Here is a 20419-nt window from a genome sequence, read left to right as displayed (position 1 = left end):
CTCTATACCCAGGGAAGTCGAGACATTTTCCATCTCGTAAAATTCCTAGACCATACCGGGAATCAAACTCAGTCACCTCCAACAAGGTCATGCATCGTAGTTGTGACTCTACCGACCGAGCACAGGGAGGCCCCATCATGAATGTACAAAGTAGATAAAGATCGATTTCAAAGAGCAGCTCATGAAAGAAAGCATGGAAAATTTTGAGATTTTCAGTTTAAATATGATTTATGCCTATTGCCATTATGCCTAACGTACATTATGCCTAACGTAACCCCAAGGTCTTGTAGAGTCCGTAGTAGGCATGACTCACGGCAATAATACGTCTCCGAATTTCTCTGCTGCAGCTTGGTATCCAACATCATGTAATGATCCGAGGTGCCCACATTCATCTACCACCTTAAACTCACCCCGGTTCATCATAATTCTGCTAATGCGAGCCCTAACGCGCTCGGTTCCACCAGCGAACAGATAGAGGAAAATAGTCAACAGTGAGATAGTTTTTGGTCAACAATTTTTATAAATTTTCGATGGAAGCTACGAACAAATCCATGAATTCTTTCTAATGGCATAGATGTCTTGCTGTCTTAAAATAAGTTTCAGGTGGATTAGTTGTAATATAATTAAGTTTTAACCAGAAATGTAAAGGTAAATTTTTATCTCATTTTTCCCCACTAGGCAGGAACAGTGAGACAAAGAGTTTTGAACATTTAAAGACGCATGTTTTAATACGGTTCAGATTAGTGTTCGACCATACCTAAAATAATAATTGAAAGGTCGTGCGGGTTTTCAATCATTAATAACGTCATGATTTTAGGGAGAGGGATTATTTGAAAACCGTGACGATCCATACGAAATATGTTAAGGTTCATACCAAAATCGTGACAAAGGGTGAATTGGAGCATGAAAATGGGCGTTTTGCGTGACGTTATTAACTGACGTTCTCAATATAAAGAAAACCATTTACCCTTCTTATATAAAAAAAGACAAGTCACGTTGTTCCCCAAAGATGTTTAATGAAAAAATTGAAAAATAGTGGTATTAAACAAACAATTTTATTTGCATCATTTATGCCCATCAAACCTAATAAATTTGCGAAAGCATTAGGGTAAATAACGGCTTCGGCAATGCCTTATTTTATTATCGTCAGAGGGGTAATCAACGTCCTTGAGAGCTAAATTCATGTGGATACATTGTATTTCAGAGCATCGATTGGTCAAATTTGAGTGCTCTTGGACTTTACCCTCCTGATGATAATAGGTTTAGCCAGTGGTTCCCAATCTCTTTGCTACAGCGATGCATTTGAAAGTTTCTAAGGCCTGTACTCGAAAAAAAAACGCACCAGACAAAAGTGTTCGCCAAAAATTTATTTTAAGTCGGATTTTCTTGAAACTTTCAGGGAATAAACTAATACATATGGATTATGTTTCGGCATAATTACTTTATTCAATTTCCTTTCCATCACTGAATGCCCGCACCTTTCCCTTAAGACCCCTCATCACATTTTGTGCAATGGTGGAGCCGACCTTTTTGGTCACTTTCATCCATTCTTTCTTCAACTCCAGCTCGTACTTAAACACCTTGGACAATTTTCGAACTTTGGCCTTCATTATGGCCCAAAATCTTTCCACCGGACGAATCTCTGGTGAATTTTGGGGGTTGGCGGTTTTTGGTACAAAAACAACGTTATTGTCTCTGTACCAATCCAACGTCGATCGCGCGTAATGGCATGATGCCAGGTCCAGCCAAAATAATGTCTTGCCTCCGTGGGACCGCAGGAAGGACAACAGATGCTTCTGGAGGCACTCGGTGCGGTAAATTTCGCTGTTGATGGTACCCATTGTGATGTACGGTTTACTCGGTTTACCGCATTGGCATATGGCCTGCCAGAGCAAGTATTTTTTGGCGAATTTGTTCACTTTCTTCTTCCTTATGTCTTCCGGAACTTCAAACCGTGATTTGGCAACGTAGAACTTCAGCCCGGTATCTGCTTTGCGTCTGCTTTGATGTAGGTTTCGTCATCCATAACCACACATCGGTTTCGTTAACCACTCTCGATACAGCTTCCTTGCGCGGGATTTGGCCGCCGTGTTTTGTTGATCACGCCGGTTCGGTCCCTTCCGGACCTTGAATACACGAAGCCCAGCTCGATTCATGGTTTGCTGAATGAACCAGGCGGAACACTTTGCCTTCAGAGCCGCGAATCGAAAGGTTCGGATTACGCTTGAAATAATCCAACACCTTCCGGGCCTTCACAGGGTCAGCTGCCTTCGATTTTCTTCCACTTCCAGCCCGTCGCTCGGTCGTCTGGGACTCCTTAAACGATTTTACCACCCGAGACGATTCCCAGTTGTCTTCCGATCCGTCTCCTGGTCGCAACCGGATTTTCCATGTAGGCACGCAAAATTCTCCGGCGATTTTCTTCTTGTTTCGATGACATCTCAATAGCCACTGAACCGATTGTTATGAAATTTTGCACATGTAAACAATTCACTCCAAACTAGTTATACTCAGATTTTCATAGATTTTTACCCACGGACAAAAAAGTTACACACGGATAAAAATGGTGCATTTTGTCGAGTACAAGCCTTAAAAAAGCCACGGCGCACCAATATTAAGTAGAAAAAAGTACTGATTTCTTTATCGAGAGTGGATGTTATGTCAGCCTAAATGCTCCTAATTTGGGCCCATACATAAATTCAGCAATCGACAAATTTTTCAAAAGTGACCAAAAATATCCATGACTTGTTTTTGTAATAATTGTATACAGCTGGTAAAAAGTTGAATAGAAATAAGTTCATGTTTTAGAAATAGTGAAATCTCCTCCTCCCTCTCATCATCCATAAAATTGTAAATCTACACTAACCTCGAGACGACCGCGAGTATTCGTATCAATCCCTGTAACTCTAAATTTAAGATTAGGATTAAGTATGTATAACGAAAATGATAACATGGATCTGTGAAGTTTATTCGATTGAGCCTGTACAAATGAATCAATTTATAAAAAAAATCCATTTATACCGTCCCAATGACGCGTTCATGTAGATAAAATTGATAAATAGCAGATTTTTAGCGATGGGCCCAATGTTAGATCCATAGGCCAACATTAGAGCAATTTTCCCTACTTTTTCAACAATTTTACAAGCTTTTTGATCACCAAAACCGTACAAAATAAGGCAAATTTTCAATTTAAAAAGTGAAAATTCTGATGTGAGTCACGTTTGACAGATGTGGCCGGTGGTTGGTTGGATTTCATTATTGCAGGGGGAGAGATTTGAGACCACTTCTCAACTACAGAAGTGAATAGAGGATATATTGAATTTTTTATTACATGTTTGAATATTAGACACTGGTCATGAATGAATTTGGCGAAAAAAATACGTTCCCTAGCTGAATTTTAATAGATATATTTTTAATGAGCCCATGGCGCACCTGGGAAAGCTTTACAGCACACCAGGGCGCGCAGCGCCCAGGTTGGGAAGTACTGATCGACCAACTTACCTAACCTAATGTATCATCGAAAGTGTTCCAGGGATATTCAGGAATAATTTCTGAAAGATATTTGATCATTTGATCAGGTTTTCTCTAATGTATCATCGAAAAACTGGAATTTTTAAAATAATGTTAATGTTTATTTGAATTACTGATAGATTCTATCAGAAAGTAAATTCTAGTTATGTACGTTGATCATGACCAATCAAAAAGTGTTCTTGGGATATTCAGGAGTAATTTCTGAAAGATATCTGATCATTTGATCAGGTTTTCTTTAAAGTATTATCGAAAAAAAAAATTTAATTTTTAAAATAATATTAATGTTTATTTAAATCACTGGTAGATTCTATCACAAAGTGAATTCCAGTTGGGTACATTGGTCATGACCGATCAAAAAGTTATCAAGGCTTTTCTTATGATGGAGTTTTCTAAACAGCACCGTTTGTCACCATAATTATTCATGAAATTAACGGTTTTGTTCGAAATTAGTATAATTTTAAGGGATGCAAATAAAAGAACTGTTTTTGGTCAACAAATTGGCTAGAATCCACTTAAGTATAATGTTTTTTACATGAAATCGGGGTAAAATTTTCCGAGAAATACAGTTCTGCGTCCAGAATTTACATACAAACCGATTAAAATTTTTAGTATAAACATATAAATGAAAATAAGAGGAACGTTAAAAATGAATTAAAGATTCGTAAAGTACGCATTTGGTACGTCTCATTTCCGTAGAAATCTGGTCGATCGACTTGGTCATTGCTGAAATCGTATGGCTATCCAGCGGGACACGAGTTTTCCGGGAAGCTTTGAGTTACGTTCAAAATCCTTGAAGGTACGCTATGATACGCTATTGGTACATTCCAAAACACGTATCAACTTTGAAATTCGTTAAGTTTGTCCCGCTGGGTAGATTGACGTGATATTTTCCCTAAGTAAATTTAATTTAGATTATACATGAATTTTGTCGTTGAAATTGATTGCAACAAAATTTAGCATGAATTTAGACCTGAAATGATTGATTGTTGCTGATTATACAATAAAACGTGATCACGTGATTTAACCAACTTCACTTTCAAGGAAAATATCAAGATTTTTGGTTAAATTTCTGATCAAGATTTCCCGTTGACTCCCTGTTTGTTCCTGCAACCTCAGTGTTGACTACTTTTCCCTACTTTGTCTACTTAAATTACTGCTCTTCTCTCTACTCTCCGCTGTAGCTCTGAAAATGTTTGGGTAAATTTTTGTTTATTTTTCAATCAATGACGCCAGGAAGACAACTTCACACCTGGACCCTAAATACCGAACCCATCAACACATAGGCCGGGATGTACGGCTTTATTGCCCTTCGAACGGAAGACGTAACCATGGGCCTCATTATAGAACCAAGTCGAAACGACAAACGCTTCATTTCGACTTCCTCAATGAGGCCCCAGGTATTTTTCCACATCACTGAAAATCCTTTCAAATGTCCTAAAGATGCCAGAGATATGGACATAACACATTTTTGGGTTGTTGTTTTTTTTTGTGACCCCAAACTTAAGATCGCTAGTGTATATATAAATCGGTATCACCCGTCTCATCTCTCCTGGACCAATACTGCACCCACAAAGAGCTGCCTGACCGAAGGCGAGGCGTCATTCCCTTCCACTCACGCCGCACTCCACTGAACCAGCCTGCCTCGGTTCACTCTCTCTCTCTCTCACTCGCTTTTTTGAATGACAGCGCATCAAGCAGCTCCCATCTGCTGCATTGCAATAGCGCGTAGGTAGCTTTCAGTTTCACTTCCGAGGAACCCCAGCAACGTCCAAATGCGAACCGTATCCGTCTGTTACCTCGATTTTTCAAATAATTTGGACAAACCTTTCTGACACTGATTAATGTCAGCCGTCAATTCGTTGTCACCAGTTGAAAGCATATTGTCACGCGGTTTGATTACTTTCTATTCTTTGCATGTTTCTTCTCTTTTCGGTTGGCCACTGCGCCGGGGAGCTGCCCCAGGTTTAGCCTTTGATTTGCTTAAGCAAACGGACACCGTTTTCCTTTCCCGTCAGTCTGTCGGCCGGTTCAGGTTCGTCACAGGAGGAAGCCAAACGGCAAACGACGAGCTCTGAGCGGATCCGGCAGCGAACCCACCCCGTGCGTCGTTTGTCATTCGAGCGTTCGTGCTCTACATGATGTTTGTTGTTTTTGAGCCACCTTACCGCCGACCGTCACCATTAGTAGGTACCTATTGGCGAGCATTTCAGCAGAGGCAAGTGAAACGGTAGATGCGTGACATATAATAATCGGTCACAGAACACTAACCACGGTATCTAGCATTGCATTGGGAGCGCTTTGCTCGCTCGGGCCGTTTGTTCGGAGGACGGAAATCGCCGTCTGGAAGCGCCTAATTTTGTGTTCGAGGTCGTTGCGTCCCGTGTTCGTTGTGGTTGGGGATGTGTGTGAGTGCTTCAACGTGCCACCAGGTGCGATTAGTCTTTGTCACAAGGCTCAAGCTGTCTGTCATTAGGGAACAGAGCGACTTTACTAATTCATGGCGCAGTTTGGCGACGGAGCAACTTCGTATTATTCGTTGGAATTGGAATTTCATATTATGAACTGACTTTTAATTGAAAATTGTTGTATGAAACAGGTAGATCACCAATTACATAGGAATGTTCAGATCTTTAGTGTAGTAACAATAACTTCAGGGATTTTTTTGTGATAGTATTTTTTTTTCAGGGTAGTTTAAAGTATCCATAAAACTGTATATCACTGCAAATTTAGTTCAAATCATTTAACTCTAGATTTAAGACATTGATTATGTATAACGCAATTGATAACTTGGCTCTGTAAAGTTTATTCAATTGAGCCTGTACAAATAAGTTAACTAACAAAGAAAGTGTAGTTTAAAGATTATTAATAGTTAATGTAAATTCAGGGCAGTTCAACAAATTTCAATAAATTGGCAATCTTTGAACCACGTAAAAACATTTTTTTCCTTGATTTGTTTTCCGTGCTGAGCACAAATGCTACCGACGCCAGGGAGGCAGCTCCCACACCTGAATCCTACCACCTGTCGACCCATCAACTCATGAACCGTGGACCAACGGCTTTACTTCCCTTCCGAAGGAAGGCGTGATCAGAGATGCTATGCCTCAGAAAATCCCGGCGGCGCCGACTGGGATTGAACTCAGGCCTGCTGGGGTGAGAGGCAATCACGCTTACCACTACACCACCGGCGCCGCTAAACCACGTAAATTATTTAGATTAAGAATTTCAAGAAAATGAACCTTTGAGAAGTTCTGATAATTTCAGGGACGTCCAAATAACTCCAAACAAGTTAATAAAACTTCATAAAGCTTTAGGGGACTTCAACAATTTCAGAAAAATAATGGGAGCGTCAGAGAAGATTCATGAATATAAGGAAAGTCTTAGTCCAAACAAAGAATATCTGGAAGATTTTGGAAACATTAGAAAAAATCTCACAAATTGGACTATGATTTGATGTGTCGCATAAGGGTTTTGGTTTGATAACAATATGGCCACGTAAAACAACCATGTCGGCATAGAACAGTGCGTGAGGGTTTGGCGTATCAAGGTTAGAATCTGGATTCACATCAAGTTTACGAAAGTTTTTACGTCTCAAAAACCGATAGCTACCAAAACGGATTGATTAGCATGCATCAAATATTATACACAACAGTGTTGGCAAAATCAGAAACCAATTGATATTTTTCCGCTCTCATGCGCTCGCAATATCACGCGTGATATTGGAACAAAAATCATGCTTGATATTGATTTTACAAGCTCCTTTGATATTGCGAGACTAGTGCAAACGTGCAAAAATCAAGCTGAGAGTTGACTCGACACAAACATAATTCTATTGCACATCGTCTTCTTAGAAAGAGAAAGTATAGTTTGCTATCTATTTTTACTCTTCACCGATGGCAGACACGAAGTGACTGCTGCCAGCCGTTATGCAAGTTTCGGTTGCATTCGCGTGCAAAGCAAAAACCATGAAACTCAATCTCACCACAGTTTATTGAGATTTACAGCTGATGAGTTTTGTTAGCTTGATATTCCGAGCTGCGATATCACAGCTTTCAAAATCAACCGCAGTTGTTTGCTTGTTGATTTTTGTCTACGAAAATCAAGCGTGATCTTGGGCGTTGATGAGATTTGATTTTTTGATATTTTCAATATCAAATACCATCACACGATGAACGTCAGTGACATCGGTGAATTTGGTGTCGCCTATGAAGGCGAAAATTTCAGCCAGAGTGCTCCAAAAGAGAAGCTACCACCGTTGGTGGTAAACAATGCATCCCTCAACACGCTCATCGCTTGCTTTGCGTCCACTGAGTTCAAACTCAGTGGAATCGGCAGCAAGGTGATGCTCCACACGAGAGCGGAATACAACCTAGCCGTAAATCATCTGAAAGATTCCAAGGCGGAATTCTTCACCCACGATATTCCCGGTGAGAAGCCCTTCAAGGTGGTCATCCGAGGTCTACCGAGCTACGACCCAACGTTCATCTCGGATCAAATCAAGGACCAGTACAAGCTGATCTCAACTGCCGTCTATAGGATTACGAAAAGGGACGAGAACACGAAAAAGTACCAGGATTGCCTTTTCCTGATACACTTTCAGAAGGGAACAGTGACGCTGAATGCGTTGAAGGCTATCCACTCCATCAACTCCATCATTGTGGGATGGGAGCCATACCGTGGTGGCCATCACGACGTCACCCACAAAAACACGTTACTTCTGAGTGTGTCGTCGATGAGGCGGAAGCGATAAAAGCGCCAACTATGGTGGCGGTCATCATGGGTCCGACAAAAAGTGCCCCAAACCACGACGAAAGAAGAAAAATTCTCCGGCATTCAGGGTGAAGGACTTGCAAATCCCCGGGTGCAATCCGGCCCCCGCCAAAAAACGTCTGGTGCCTCAGCTGGACAAAGCTCTGCATCCCCCTGGATTCTGGAGACAACCACCAGCACAAAACGCCAATTCCGATCTCTTCTCTGCGGATGAGCTGATGAAGATTTTCGTCGACATGACTAGCGCTCTTCGTCAGTGCCGCAACAAGCCCGAACAGATCAAAGTGCTCGGTAAGTTTATCATTCAGTATTGCGTCTAAGCCATTAACTATCATCACTTCCACAAACGTTCCATTGCTCTGTACGAGCTAAAAAGTTCGAGCTTGCTGACTTCCTCCGCAAGTACAATATTGACGTGGGCCTTGTTCCCATTTTTGAGAACAGGTTCACTATTAGCGAATTCGTTTATTATTCAGTTCCAACCTGGATCGGGTATCAAGATTGGGTCTGCTTGTTTTCTGACAGACGTCAGTTTGCTCGTTTGTTTTTAAAACCTAGCTCAGGTTTAGGTTCGCACTGACAAAAAGTTCGGAACTGGTTCCAACCCCGATAATAAACGAATTCGCTATATATCAAGCACAACTCGTGAACTTAAATTACGATTATCAGAACTGAAAATCATGACTTTCAAAACAGAGTTCACGTTTCTATGACTGCTGCAGGCGTTACGATTATGTTGTGGATCAATGTTCCCGATTCCATGATTTTTATTCATGGTGTATATTCGAAAACGGAAAATTGACTTGTTACAAAATTTGTGACTCGAGGTTGATGAATTTTGGAACGGATTTTTCCCGTGTATGGAGAAATTTATAACAACTGCAGGAACTCAGCGCTGAGTACTAGCTTAACGGAAGAGGAAACAATACGGGGGCGAAAACGAACCACTTTTTGGTCAAACGCGAACCAGCTCGTATTTGGCCGATTTGAAGTGCGTAAGATAGAGATAGAGATAGGTGTAGATAGAGATAGGGATAGAGATAAAAGAGTTAGAAGCCAGTTGTCTATTCTTCCTCTCAGCACACCTAAAAATTATCGCCGACTTCGGTAATTTTTACAGAAATCTGAACAGCTGAACTTGTTCGGTAAAATTTATACAATTCAATTCAATTGCTTTTCAGCTACTTTGAAACTAAATCTCCACTAAAATGACAAGATTGAACATGTTTTGAAATTATTTTCAAATTCAAAAGCCTTTAAAATGAAGGTCAAAGTTTTACCGAACGTTCAGCTGTTCTGATTTCGGTAAAATTTACCGAATACGACAACAAAATCTTAGCGTGAGAGTACTTGGGGCGTCTCTTTTTTTAAACTGGAATAGAATATGCATTTAATTTAAAACAAATTCATTTAACTTCCATCGTTTGCATCAACCATTCAGTGGGATGTGAACATGAAAACAAAGCATCCGCTCTTTCGGTGACACCATACATATTGAGGCGAACATGAACCTACAAAACAGGCGAAGAAAACTCGTCAGTCCGCACGATTTCAGTGGAGTAGAGAATTCACGAGAAACTGCCTGCAACCTCCTCAGGCAGCAACGACAATCTCCAACGAAATCGTGCAGAAGCTCCCTCCGGTCCTTCCACTGCCAACATCGAAATCACGAAAAACCTGCTCCGCCGTGAATGCGAGACAGCTCCGTCGAAATTCCGTAGATCCTCCGTTGGCAGCATCGGAAATCTCCACTAGAATTTTGCGGAAGCTCCTCCACCGAAAACACGAGAAAATACCGTAGACACTTCCTGAAGCTTCCGTTGGAAGCACCACCGTGTATGCGAGAAACCACCGTCAAAACTAGAACCTCCGCTGGCAGAATCTGAAACCTTCGCCAAAATCGTGCAGATCCTCCTCCGCTGAGACCGCAAGACTTCGGTGGAGATTCCCGGTGCTGTCAACAATAGTTTCAGAGAGTTTTCTCGCGGTTTTGGTGGAGGAGGTTCTGAACAGTTCCGGTTCTGCCAACATAGGTTACAGAGAATGTTGACGTAGAGATTTCCGATGCTGGGAACGTGTGACGATGGATCGAGTAGAGTGGAGACGACAGCAGAGGACATCAAGGCTTTTGCCTGATTGGTAAGGCAAGTATGCCCACCTCCTTTGATTGACTGTATACCTCCCTTAGCTCAGTCGGTAAAGGCGCAGCTACAAAGCAAGACCATGCTGGAGGTGGCTGGGTTCTATTCCCGGTCCGGTCTAGAAATTTTTCGGGTTGGAAAATTCCTCGACTTCCCTGGGCATAGAAGTATGATTGGACTTGCCATACAATTATACCAATGCAAAAATGGTACAGGCATCGAAAGCTCTCAATTAATAACTGTGGAAGTGCATCTAGAACACTAAGTTGAGAGCACGCAATAAGCTAAATATGCGATATGCAATAAGCTTGAAATGCGAAGAAGAAGAAGAATACTTGACCATGTTTCGCTACTGGAGGCATTGAACTTAAAACATCATATAAACTAAAGAATATGATCTTAAATGATGGTCAAATGCTCCTTGAATATGTTTGGTTTTGTTCTGTTTCTTAGAATATTTTGCAAGCCCTGGTTAATCGAGCAGATCATTTGATCTGAACTTTTGAACGAGTAAGAAGACTTAGTATATTGTGTGGCCATGATAATGGGTCTAGAATGATAAATCTTACCATGAAATAGTACCATACCATATAGAAAACCAGTGCCCAGATGATTTAAGCGATACAACCAAGAATAAGCACTCCAGAATAGTTTGGATGGCCTTGGACATCCCAGTTCAATTTTGGATTTTTTTTTGTGAGATTTTTGATAAAAACCACCGAAAAACTTCAATCCTTACTTAGAATATACCAATTTACCAATATACCAATTCAGAGTGTAACCAGCTCTCAATTTATCGACAGCACTGCTTCACAGACTTGCAAGTTGAAGTAATGTGCATATAACAATAAATAATTATGCTCACGTTAAATGTATGTGGAGCTCAATTTATTCAAACCAAATTGTTCAGCCCTTAAATGATGCCAATGTTATGCCCTTACCCTTCGAACGTGGAATGCTGATGTATTACTAGACTTATTCAGCTTCTAATCAGCTAAAACGTTTTTTGAATATCTCTTATGAGTTGTATTGGCTGTACAATACCATAAGACTGTCATATTATTCTGACGACCAGCACGGCTGCAAGGTTAACTTCAATCGATTTAACTTAATCAAAAATTAGGTTAAATCTCCTTCAGGACAAAGCTCGAAACATCTGGTCGTCCCAAAATCCACTTGTACATGGGTGCTTGCTCGTGGACTCATGGAAATCAACCTGTCAAAATTGACACATCTGAGCGAGTGCTCACGCGTCAGCAGCGCTCCAAACTTTCCGACAAAGAAACTTTGAAAGTCGGCTTATTCCTTGCCTAGCTCCCAGCTCATTCAACCAACAGAACGTGGCAATTATCCTCCTCGCCGCTGGAATCCTCCGGGGCTGCCCTGTGTGGAGATTTTAATTGGATGCTTGATTTTTGGCACGCCGTTGTCGCCGCCGCCGCCGCCAACCGATAACCGCCCTCTTCGTAGATAGTCCCTAAATCGTTTGCTTCATTTCGTTTCATTCGTCAAGTTGATGTGTAAATTGTGGAACGAATCATCCGCCGGGCAGAGGGACTAAAAAAGCGTCAAGTTAGAAGACAGCGAAATTAAATTTTAGACAAGTGCCGTGGTCGCCGCTGACTGGCTGGTCGGTCGTGTGTGGTTTAAGTGATGAGTGTGGAAACAACTTAATTTTAACACAGTTCTCCGAATTAATCATTCGCGTGGTTTGAACTTTTCCGTTTCTCAATGATAGTTGGGTTTGTTTGATTGGGTCAGTCCCTTTTGAGTTAACTGTTATCCTACTCGCTGGGGCAAATTTTGCTCAAGTGACGGTAGCTGTTACGGCTGATGCCTTAGTATTATTTTGATAAACTAAATAATTGTATCAATTCGTTGATACGTACACTAGCACTATTTAAAGTATTAATTAGATGAAAATTATTTAAACAATTATATCTACCTACCATCTAAATGAATTCACTATTACTTAAACCACGGCCACTATGAGCAGTTAACCTTTAATTCAAACGAAGAGCGATAATACGATATAGCTCGAAATCAACGATAAGCGATCAAAAAGAATGTACTTACACAACTAAGCGTTGACAGACGAGTGGTCTAGATACAGGACCTGTAATATCAACGTCCATGGTTCGGTTCCATTCTGCTCCGTTTAATTATTTCCCTCCCCTTGGCTAGTTTTTGCACCTTGCTGTTGGTGGGTGGGCTTAATTTCATGCTTTATAATGGATTGTTGGAGACGGTAGGCTTATGGCCGGCGTTGCTGGCTCATGCCGCGATAGAATGGCGCCATGGGCAGGCAATGGGGATTACTAAGCTTCCCCTCGCTGATAAACCACTGCATGAGAGAACCAAAGATCTAGTCTAGCAGTGCTAGTATCACACTTGTTACTCCTTTGATTGAGAGCCGCGTCGTAGTACGCTTACGTATAGGCACTGACGTTGGGTGTGATACTGGCGGGTTTTGCCGCAAATCCTCTTGTTTTATTTTTTTACGCAGACAGATTAATTTGGGTTTGCAAGGAAATTATACTATTGAAATATTTCAGAAAGTGCCGAACGATGCTCCTTCGATTTGAGTGACAAGCTTTCATTGAAGTATTACTCAGGAAACAATGTTAAACATAATTTTTGTACATGGTATTGTATCTAATCTTATATGTGCTTCATTTTGATTTGGGATAAGTGTTTGAACTAACGGCGCCGGTGGTGTAGTGGTAAGCGTGATTACCTCTCACCCCAGCAGGCCTGGGTTCAATCCCAGTCGGCGCCGCCGGGATGTTCTGAGGCATAACATCTCTGATCACGCCTTCCTTCGGAAGGGAAGTAAAGCCGTTGGTCCCCGGTTCATGAGTTGATGGGTCGATAGGTAGGGTCCAGGTGTGGGAGCGGCCTTCCTAGCGTCGGTAGCATTGGTGCTCAGCACGGAAAACAAGATCGACGGAAAACAAACCAAAGGAAAAAAAAAAAAAAAGTAAAGGGTTGTGTCCTAGACACGACCGCAGTATGACGTAGAACCACACAAAATTGTTGTTTTTCATGCATTTTTGACTATTATACTTTATCTTAAAATTTTCAAGTATTTCCATGTTTCGGTTATGGTTGATTCAAAACAATTTACACATTTTCTTTACAAATATCCATGTGAAATTCCACATGATTTTCATTTGACCACACATAAACAGAATCCACTCAGAAGTACACATGAAATTTACACGCAAATGAATAGTATGTGTGGTCACTAGACTGATGCAAAATTTGAAATTTTCGCTCCACAGTGCTCAAACGGTGCCAAATCGGGTCCTGATTAGCCTCCAAAAGAGAAAACTCATTTTATAAGAAACTGACTTGGCACAAACCATTTGAAGTTTACATGGAAATTACTATGGGAAAACAAAACTTTTTGTTCATTGTCTTCTTGCCTTTTTACACATTGTACTGTTAACACATTCTATTGCTATTCTTATGGGAATTTTTATCAGCTACAACTTTGCAGAAGATCATTTTTCATCCAAACGTCAAATTAAATAGTTATTAATTTTTTAAGAGATTGATAATCTTATGGCAAGATTAAGCAACTGTATTGTGGGCAACACTGTATTCTGCAGTGTGACATAGTAGCCATGATTTTTGTCCTCTATTCTACGCGCCATAAACACCAATGTTGCCTGCTGAACAGTTGATTGAGCATAATCATAAGACATCAGGGACTTGAATCATTAATAATTTTTGTTCCTTACGTTTGATCGAAAAGTGGTTTTCAACAAGTTCAGCTATCATTTTCTAAAGTAGAGTGAACTGGTGAATTTTGAGATAGATATAAACTGAAATTATGGTTTCTCCATAGTAATTCCCATATAAACTTCAAATGGTTTGTGCCAAGTCAGTTTCTCACTAAATGAGTTCAAATTTTGGGAGGCTTATCAGGGCCCAATTTGGAACCATTTGAGCACTGTGGAGCGAAAATTTCAAATTTTGCATCTGTCTAGTGGTCACGCATGGTTTTTAAATGTACATATTTTAAGTAGGGGAATTTACGTATTCTCGGCAACCTAAGCAGCGACCTTCTTTCTATAGCCTTTTTCTCTGAGGAACGCACACATATGCAGTATTGGTTTGTTTACAATCTTTTGCTGCCAGCTGCTCTAACAATTTCAGTCGAAAGAATTGTCAAAAACTGTTTTGAAACGCTTTTAAAAAGCTCCAATCTTCTCTAGTGAGAGCGAGTATTGTTGGCAACCGTTCCATTTGAACTGCATGTAAATCTGCTGTTCTATTATCGGCAACTCGAAATCAGCTACAATTTGTAGTGTGTGTGTTTCATTTCAAGAAAACCTTGCTAGATTGCTTTTTCCCAGTGGTAAAAATATAGTCAAATTGAAGCTGAAAGCATAAAGAATCGTTTGCATGCATTCAGCGAAGTGTTTTCGTAAGAAAATCCAGTGAAAATAGTGTTTCAATTTGGGTTGCCGAAAATAGTCTTGCAAGCCGAAGGCGTCATTTCCCCTATGTGGCTGACACATAGATATTGTTTTGTTAGGAGCGGTATTTGAGGGGTGGGGGGGGGGGGGGTTAGGAAAGGTTGTTGAGGGGTGGGGAGGGGGTTGGTTAGGAAAGGTTGTTGATGAGTGGGGGAGGGGTTAGGAAAGGTTGTTGATGAGTGGTGGTGGGGGGTTAGGAGAGGTCGTTGAGGGAGGGGAGAGATTGTTGTGAAGGGGGGAGGGGAAGAGATTGTTGTGAAGGGGGGAGAGGGAGAGATTGTTGTGAAGGGGGAGGGGGAGAGGTTGTTGTGAAAGGGGGAGGGGGTTTCATCATTATTGTGGTCACGCCGTGATCCACCTTAAGTCGCTGATTTGGTCCTGCTTACTGCAGGACCAAGCGCCACGCCGTCCGAAGCGACAATGAGCAAAAGCATGACAGCAGCGCTGTTTTATATCTTTTCAGGTTCAGAACCTGATAGGATTTCCCGCAGTTTTTTATGAATGGGGCGGAGCAGAAAGTTTCTTTTGTGCAGAATATGTAAAATAGGATGGACTTTGGATGTTAATATAATTGCATATATAGAGGCACCAGATATGTTTTACCGTCAGTTGTGTGTAATTCACCAACTGCTTACTGCAGGACCAAGCGCCACGCCGTCCGAAGCGTTAATGAGCAGTGGCATGAGACCAGCGCTGATTTATATCTTTTCAGATTCAAGCAGAATGATGTGCAACCAAGTGGTATTCGTTTATGATGACTGGGTTTGCGAAAAAGGCTTATTTCATGAAAACAGTGATAAAATTATCATTTGTACATTTTCAAAAGTTTAATTACAGAAAAATTGGAAAAATATTTATTTCAACAGGTTTGTAATGTAATATCCTATCGATTGGCGTATTTGGATTTTAATTTCATCTATAAATGACAAAGTTACAAGCGTTCAAAACCTAACACTCCTTCACCACACATATTTTTTGACTTGCACCCCAGTATAGTCGACAAAGACGTAGTTCTACGTCAAAATGGTTTGAACTATGGCTCGGGATTTCCACTGTGGCGTGCTTCTTTTGTGACATACCCATACGTATTTTTGTGGTGCGACATAGTGGAAGCGTGTGAGCATAGTTGGAGCATATACCCTATATAATTTAAAAATCAGCAAGGAAATTAACTTCAAAGTGAAGCGTTTTAGTCACTTGAAGGTGTCCCCTGGGTCGAACTAAGGTATAATAAATAGATATAGGTCAAAATCAAAACTACTTGAAACACGTTTAATTTAAGATTACATGCACAAGTGCAGGTACTCAATAAAGCATGGGTTATGATTGATTAGGTGAATTAGAGCCTTTAATAATTTATTAAATTAGACAAATGAGATATCATAATCATCAAATGAATTTAAATATGAAACTTAAGAAAGTCTTATGACATTAAGTAGATTAACAAAAGAATTAGGATGCGGGGGTCCGCTTAGGGAGGCAACTAACCTTTAAAGTTGTAGAATAAATCTTCTTATTACTTTAATAAGAAAACGCAAGCAGACCAACAGCATTATGCAGATTAACAAGGAGAGGAATAGTTTAGGAAATAAGTAAAAAGTAGAGGTATGTGGCAATAAATAACTTTTAAACTTTTGGAGTTATTGTATTCCCCTGAGTTTGGTTGTACTCGATTACTATATTATTCACTCAATACGCGAAATCACTTATATATGCGGTTAAAGCATTTGAGTTAACTAATTTCTTAGTGTTCATGTTCTTACATTTGTAAACAGCAGTCAATGTTGATCTATGACCTAAACCCTACGTAAAATCGATCTTTCCTTATGTGGTATTGATGCATGTTTAACATTTCCCGGCTGTCGGAATCAACGCGCCTACGTCTACGGAGCTTACGCAGAAGTGATTCGCAATGCGGTAGAGCTCACCAAAAGTTTTTTTTGAGCTTCTGTAGTATAGAATTTGTTCGGTACGGTCGCGAAATCTTGAAATGATTGATACGTGCGGTAAAATAACTAAATTTAAACAAAGCTCAACAGTAAAATAAATAGTATATTTAGGGAGGAAACCAAAATTTATCAACTTGCCAACATAGGCTATCACATTTATTTTGGTGGCACTCTTTAAATGATAATAAGCCTTTTTTTCTCGCTTCGGTTGTCTGTGTGGCTTTTGGAATTCGCGTGGTTTTTGTAACTTACATAATTTAGATATTTCGATCGAAACGGATTTACTTATTCAATCGGTTTACTACGCGGATGTATCTACGCGCACACGTCACAGCATTTTTTCTATAACTATCTTGAAACAATACACACGGAATCCAGTGTTCAAGTGGCCAACATAGGCTAGTCCCTCTGTTGTATTGTCAAAGATAGAAGCAAAATTTATTCAAATGGGTCAAGTCTTGAAAACTAAGCTGTCACGCAGCTCCAGCTTGAAACCCAATAAAAAAAAAGAATGTACTTACACAATTAGGGAAATATTTAGGGAAAGTGGATCGTACGTAAGAGACGAATCTGCTACGATCAACATCTCGACCATAATAAATGTGTCAGACAGAAAAACACATTCTGTCCGCGGTCCGAAATTCCCACTCTTGTTTGTCGGTTTACACATGGGTGCTACGAACTTTCGTGCCAGTGTGGAAGTTTTCTGGGCCCAGAAGCCACTCAACAAACATTGAATGTCGAATAAGAGCTTATCCGTGCAAAAATAAGCTTCTTCAGCTAAAAAAAAAGTAGAATGGTCTGTCGGGGCACGAACGGAAGCTTGACGTAGGACTGCTAGTGGACGAAACAAATATGTTAATCATTAAGTTCTTAACTCTTTCCGTTTTTAAATTGGTGGGCCGGTTGTTTTTAAAATGGTGGCCACACTTGTGCAAGTCGATGCCAACTTGTGCAAGCCGTGGCAACAAACAAAACAAAAACTTGACGACAAACGGTAGACTGTATGTTCATGTTACATCAATGTTTAATATTAGTAGTAGTCTCTATAAGTTGTAATATCTTTCTAGTTTACCCTTGAAAAACGGCCGAAACGTCAAAAGGATCATTTTACTTTACAACTGACGACATATTTGCATAGAAATCACGTTTCGGAAAAAAAATAATTTTGTGGTGAAATGTGCTTTTAAAGTGTAATGTTTTATATAAATATGTTCATTTAGAAAAAGATTTGTGATTGGAAGTGAAGTTTGTGATTATAACTTAAAAAATTACCGGGAAGTTCCGAAAACAATATTGCAACCACTTGTTGGATCACTTTTTCTTCTGGGAAAAAGATGTGCCTGTGTGTGTGCAAAAATAAGAGTAAATTTAGTGGTGTGAATACAATCAACGTGCTGCATTTCTGTTAGTAAACAAACCGCTTTGCTCAAAATAAATTTTGTCTTGCATGCGTGTGTTTAAACCGTTTAAACAGACGTACCTAGCGTCATTCGTTTAAAATCGATCATAATATGGATGCAAAACGATAAACAGTTTAGTGTAGGACAACAAATTCCGAATATAAGCTAACGAAGATTTGCAGCTCAACCAATAAACGACTTATAACGAATGAATACGAAACAACCCAAAGAATCATGGAGACAGTTTTTATCGGTAAGTTATATTAAAGAGCTGATACATATTACGAACACGCTCAAATTCTGAGCACTTGTGTTTTTGTATGGGACGGATTTTGAAAAATTTTCTTTTAGGATGTCCATATTACGATAAGTCGTGAGTTTAAATACATTCTGAGCGGATCAGCAATATTTTAGGTAAAAAAGGTGTTTTTCAAAGGATGATTTTAACGCACTGTTCGGAATTTGAATCAATACGGTAAATCGCGCGATGATCAAGACGTTTCCGTCGGATTATGGAAACCGAAATGGCTCTTGATTTTATTTTATGCCCTTATAGTATAAACCACCATCGCACTTCGTGAGTTGCCCCAATAGAACCCTTGCTTTTGGTTTGAATCAGTACAAATTCGTTCTATTATATAAAAAAAAAGAAGTATACATATTCATTTTCTTCCGAACTAAATAAACCACCATCACACTTTGTGAGTGGCCCCAACAGTATCCTTGCTGTTGGTCTAAATCGGGTCAAATCGGTTCTAATAATTATTTTATATTCAATCAAGTAAACCACCATCACACTTTGTGAGTGGCCCCAACAGCATCCTTGCTGTTGGTTTAAATCGGTTCAAACCGCTTATAATTAATTATTTTGGTCATTGATAAAATAAAATAAACCATCATCACACTTTGTGAGTGGCCCCAACAGTATCCTTATTGTTGGTTTAAATCGGTATACACACATCTAATAATGATCTACATCTCTAGACAGCCGGCTGTTTAGAGCATAAATCGAAAACACTTATAAATAACTACACAAAACAAAAGATCGCATCACTTATCAAGGTGAATCCTGATCCAACGAACCTAACCCACTAACAAAACCTCCTTCCTGTGACTTTTGTGGGATGCAGAGGTAAACACGGTCCCAAAACAACAAAAGTCACACACTAACATTCCTTCCCTCTCCCACCTGATTGCAAGGACGTGGCCGGTGACGTTATTGATCTTTAAAGGTAGGAGTCACTGGAACATGTACACTGAGAATGGCAGGTTACTCCCAAGCCCCATTCAGTTGATTCTTTGTACAATTTCACTGGTTCAGATCAATCACGGAGTGCAACTATCGATACGTGCAGTCAGACTAAGCTAAAGCTAAGCTAAGCTAAAAAGAAAAACGGCCGAAACGTCAAAAAAAAGGGGCAATGCACAACTAACTGTTTGGATTACCCTAGACTGAGAAAGCCATAAAAACGAAATCTCCATACAACCAGTCGAACAACCAAATCAAATTCTATTTAAAATTGTCTTTTCAAAAAGTTTACTTATTGAAGAAAGCATACTTATTGGACGGTAGCTAGAAGCTTAAGCTAGATTTTTATCCGGCTTCAAAATTGGAACAACTTTAACATTTTTCCATTTATCAGGAAAGTATGCCAAATGGAAACATCTGTTGAATAATTTTACCAAGAAAGACAATGTACTCTCTGGGAGTTTTTTGATGAGGATATATAAAATTCCATCATCAGCTGGAGATTTCATTTCATGGAACTTTTTAGTAATAGATCCAAATCAATCCCCTAGGAATCATCAAAAATATTTTCCCGAGAGAAAATATTCAGATAATCCCGAGCAACCTGATTCTCAATAGGACTATCCAACTAACAATTTTAGCTGCAGATTAGCTTATACAGCCAAAAATTGGCTTATACAGCTAATATTTGCCTGTATAAGCTAGTCTGCAGCTAAAAGTGTTTGTTGGGTAGTAAGACCCAAACTGAAATTAGTAAAATTACGTTCATTTCTTATGATTGTACATCGATTTAACATTTCAATTGAATAGCCTACCTGGCTATTCATCTTTGTTTAATGTTTAAACAATTAAAAGAACTAAGCGCAAAAACAAATGCAATGGCAACGCATGG

Source organism: Ochlerotatus camptorhynchus, unplaced genomic scaffold (genome assembly GCF_037179485.1).
Source record: "Ochlerotatus camptorhynchus isolate MF236.1 unplaced genomic scaffold, CSIRO-AGI_Acam_v1.1 ptg000191l, whole genome shotgun sequence".
In the NCBI taxonomy this organism is placed as follows: domain Eukaryota; kingdom Metazoa; phylum Arthropoda; class Insecta; order Diptera; family Culicidae; genus Ochlerotatus; species Ochlerotatus camptorhynchus.
The sequence above is the reverse complement of the archived record's forward strand: the minus strand, read 5'-3'. Positions refer to the sequence as shown.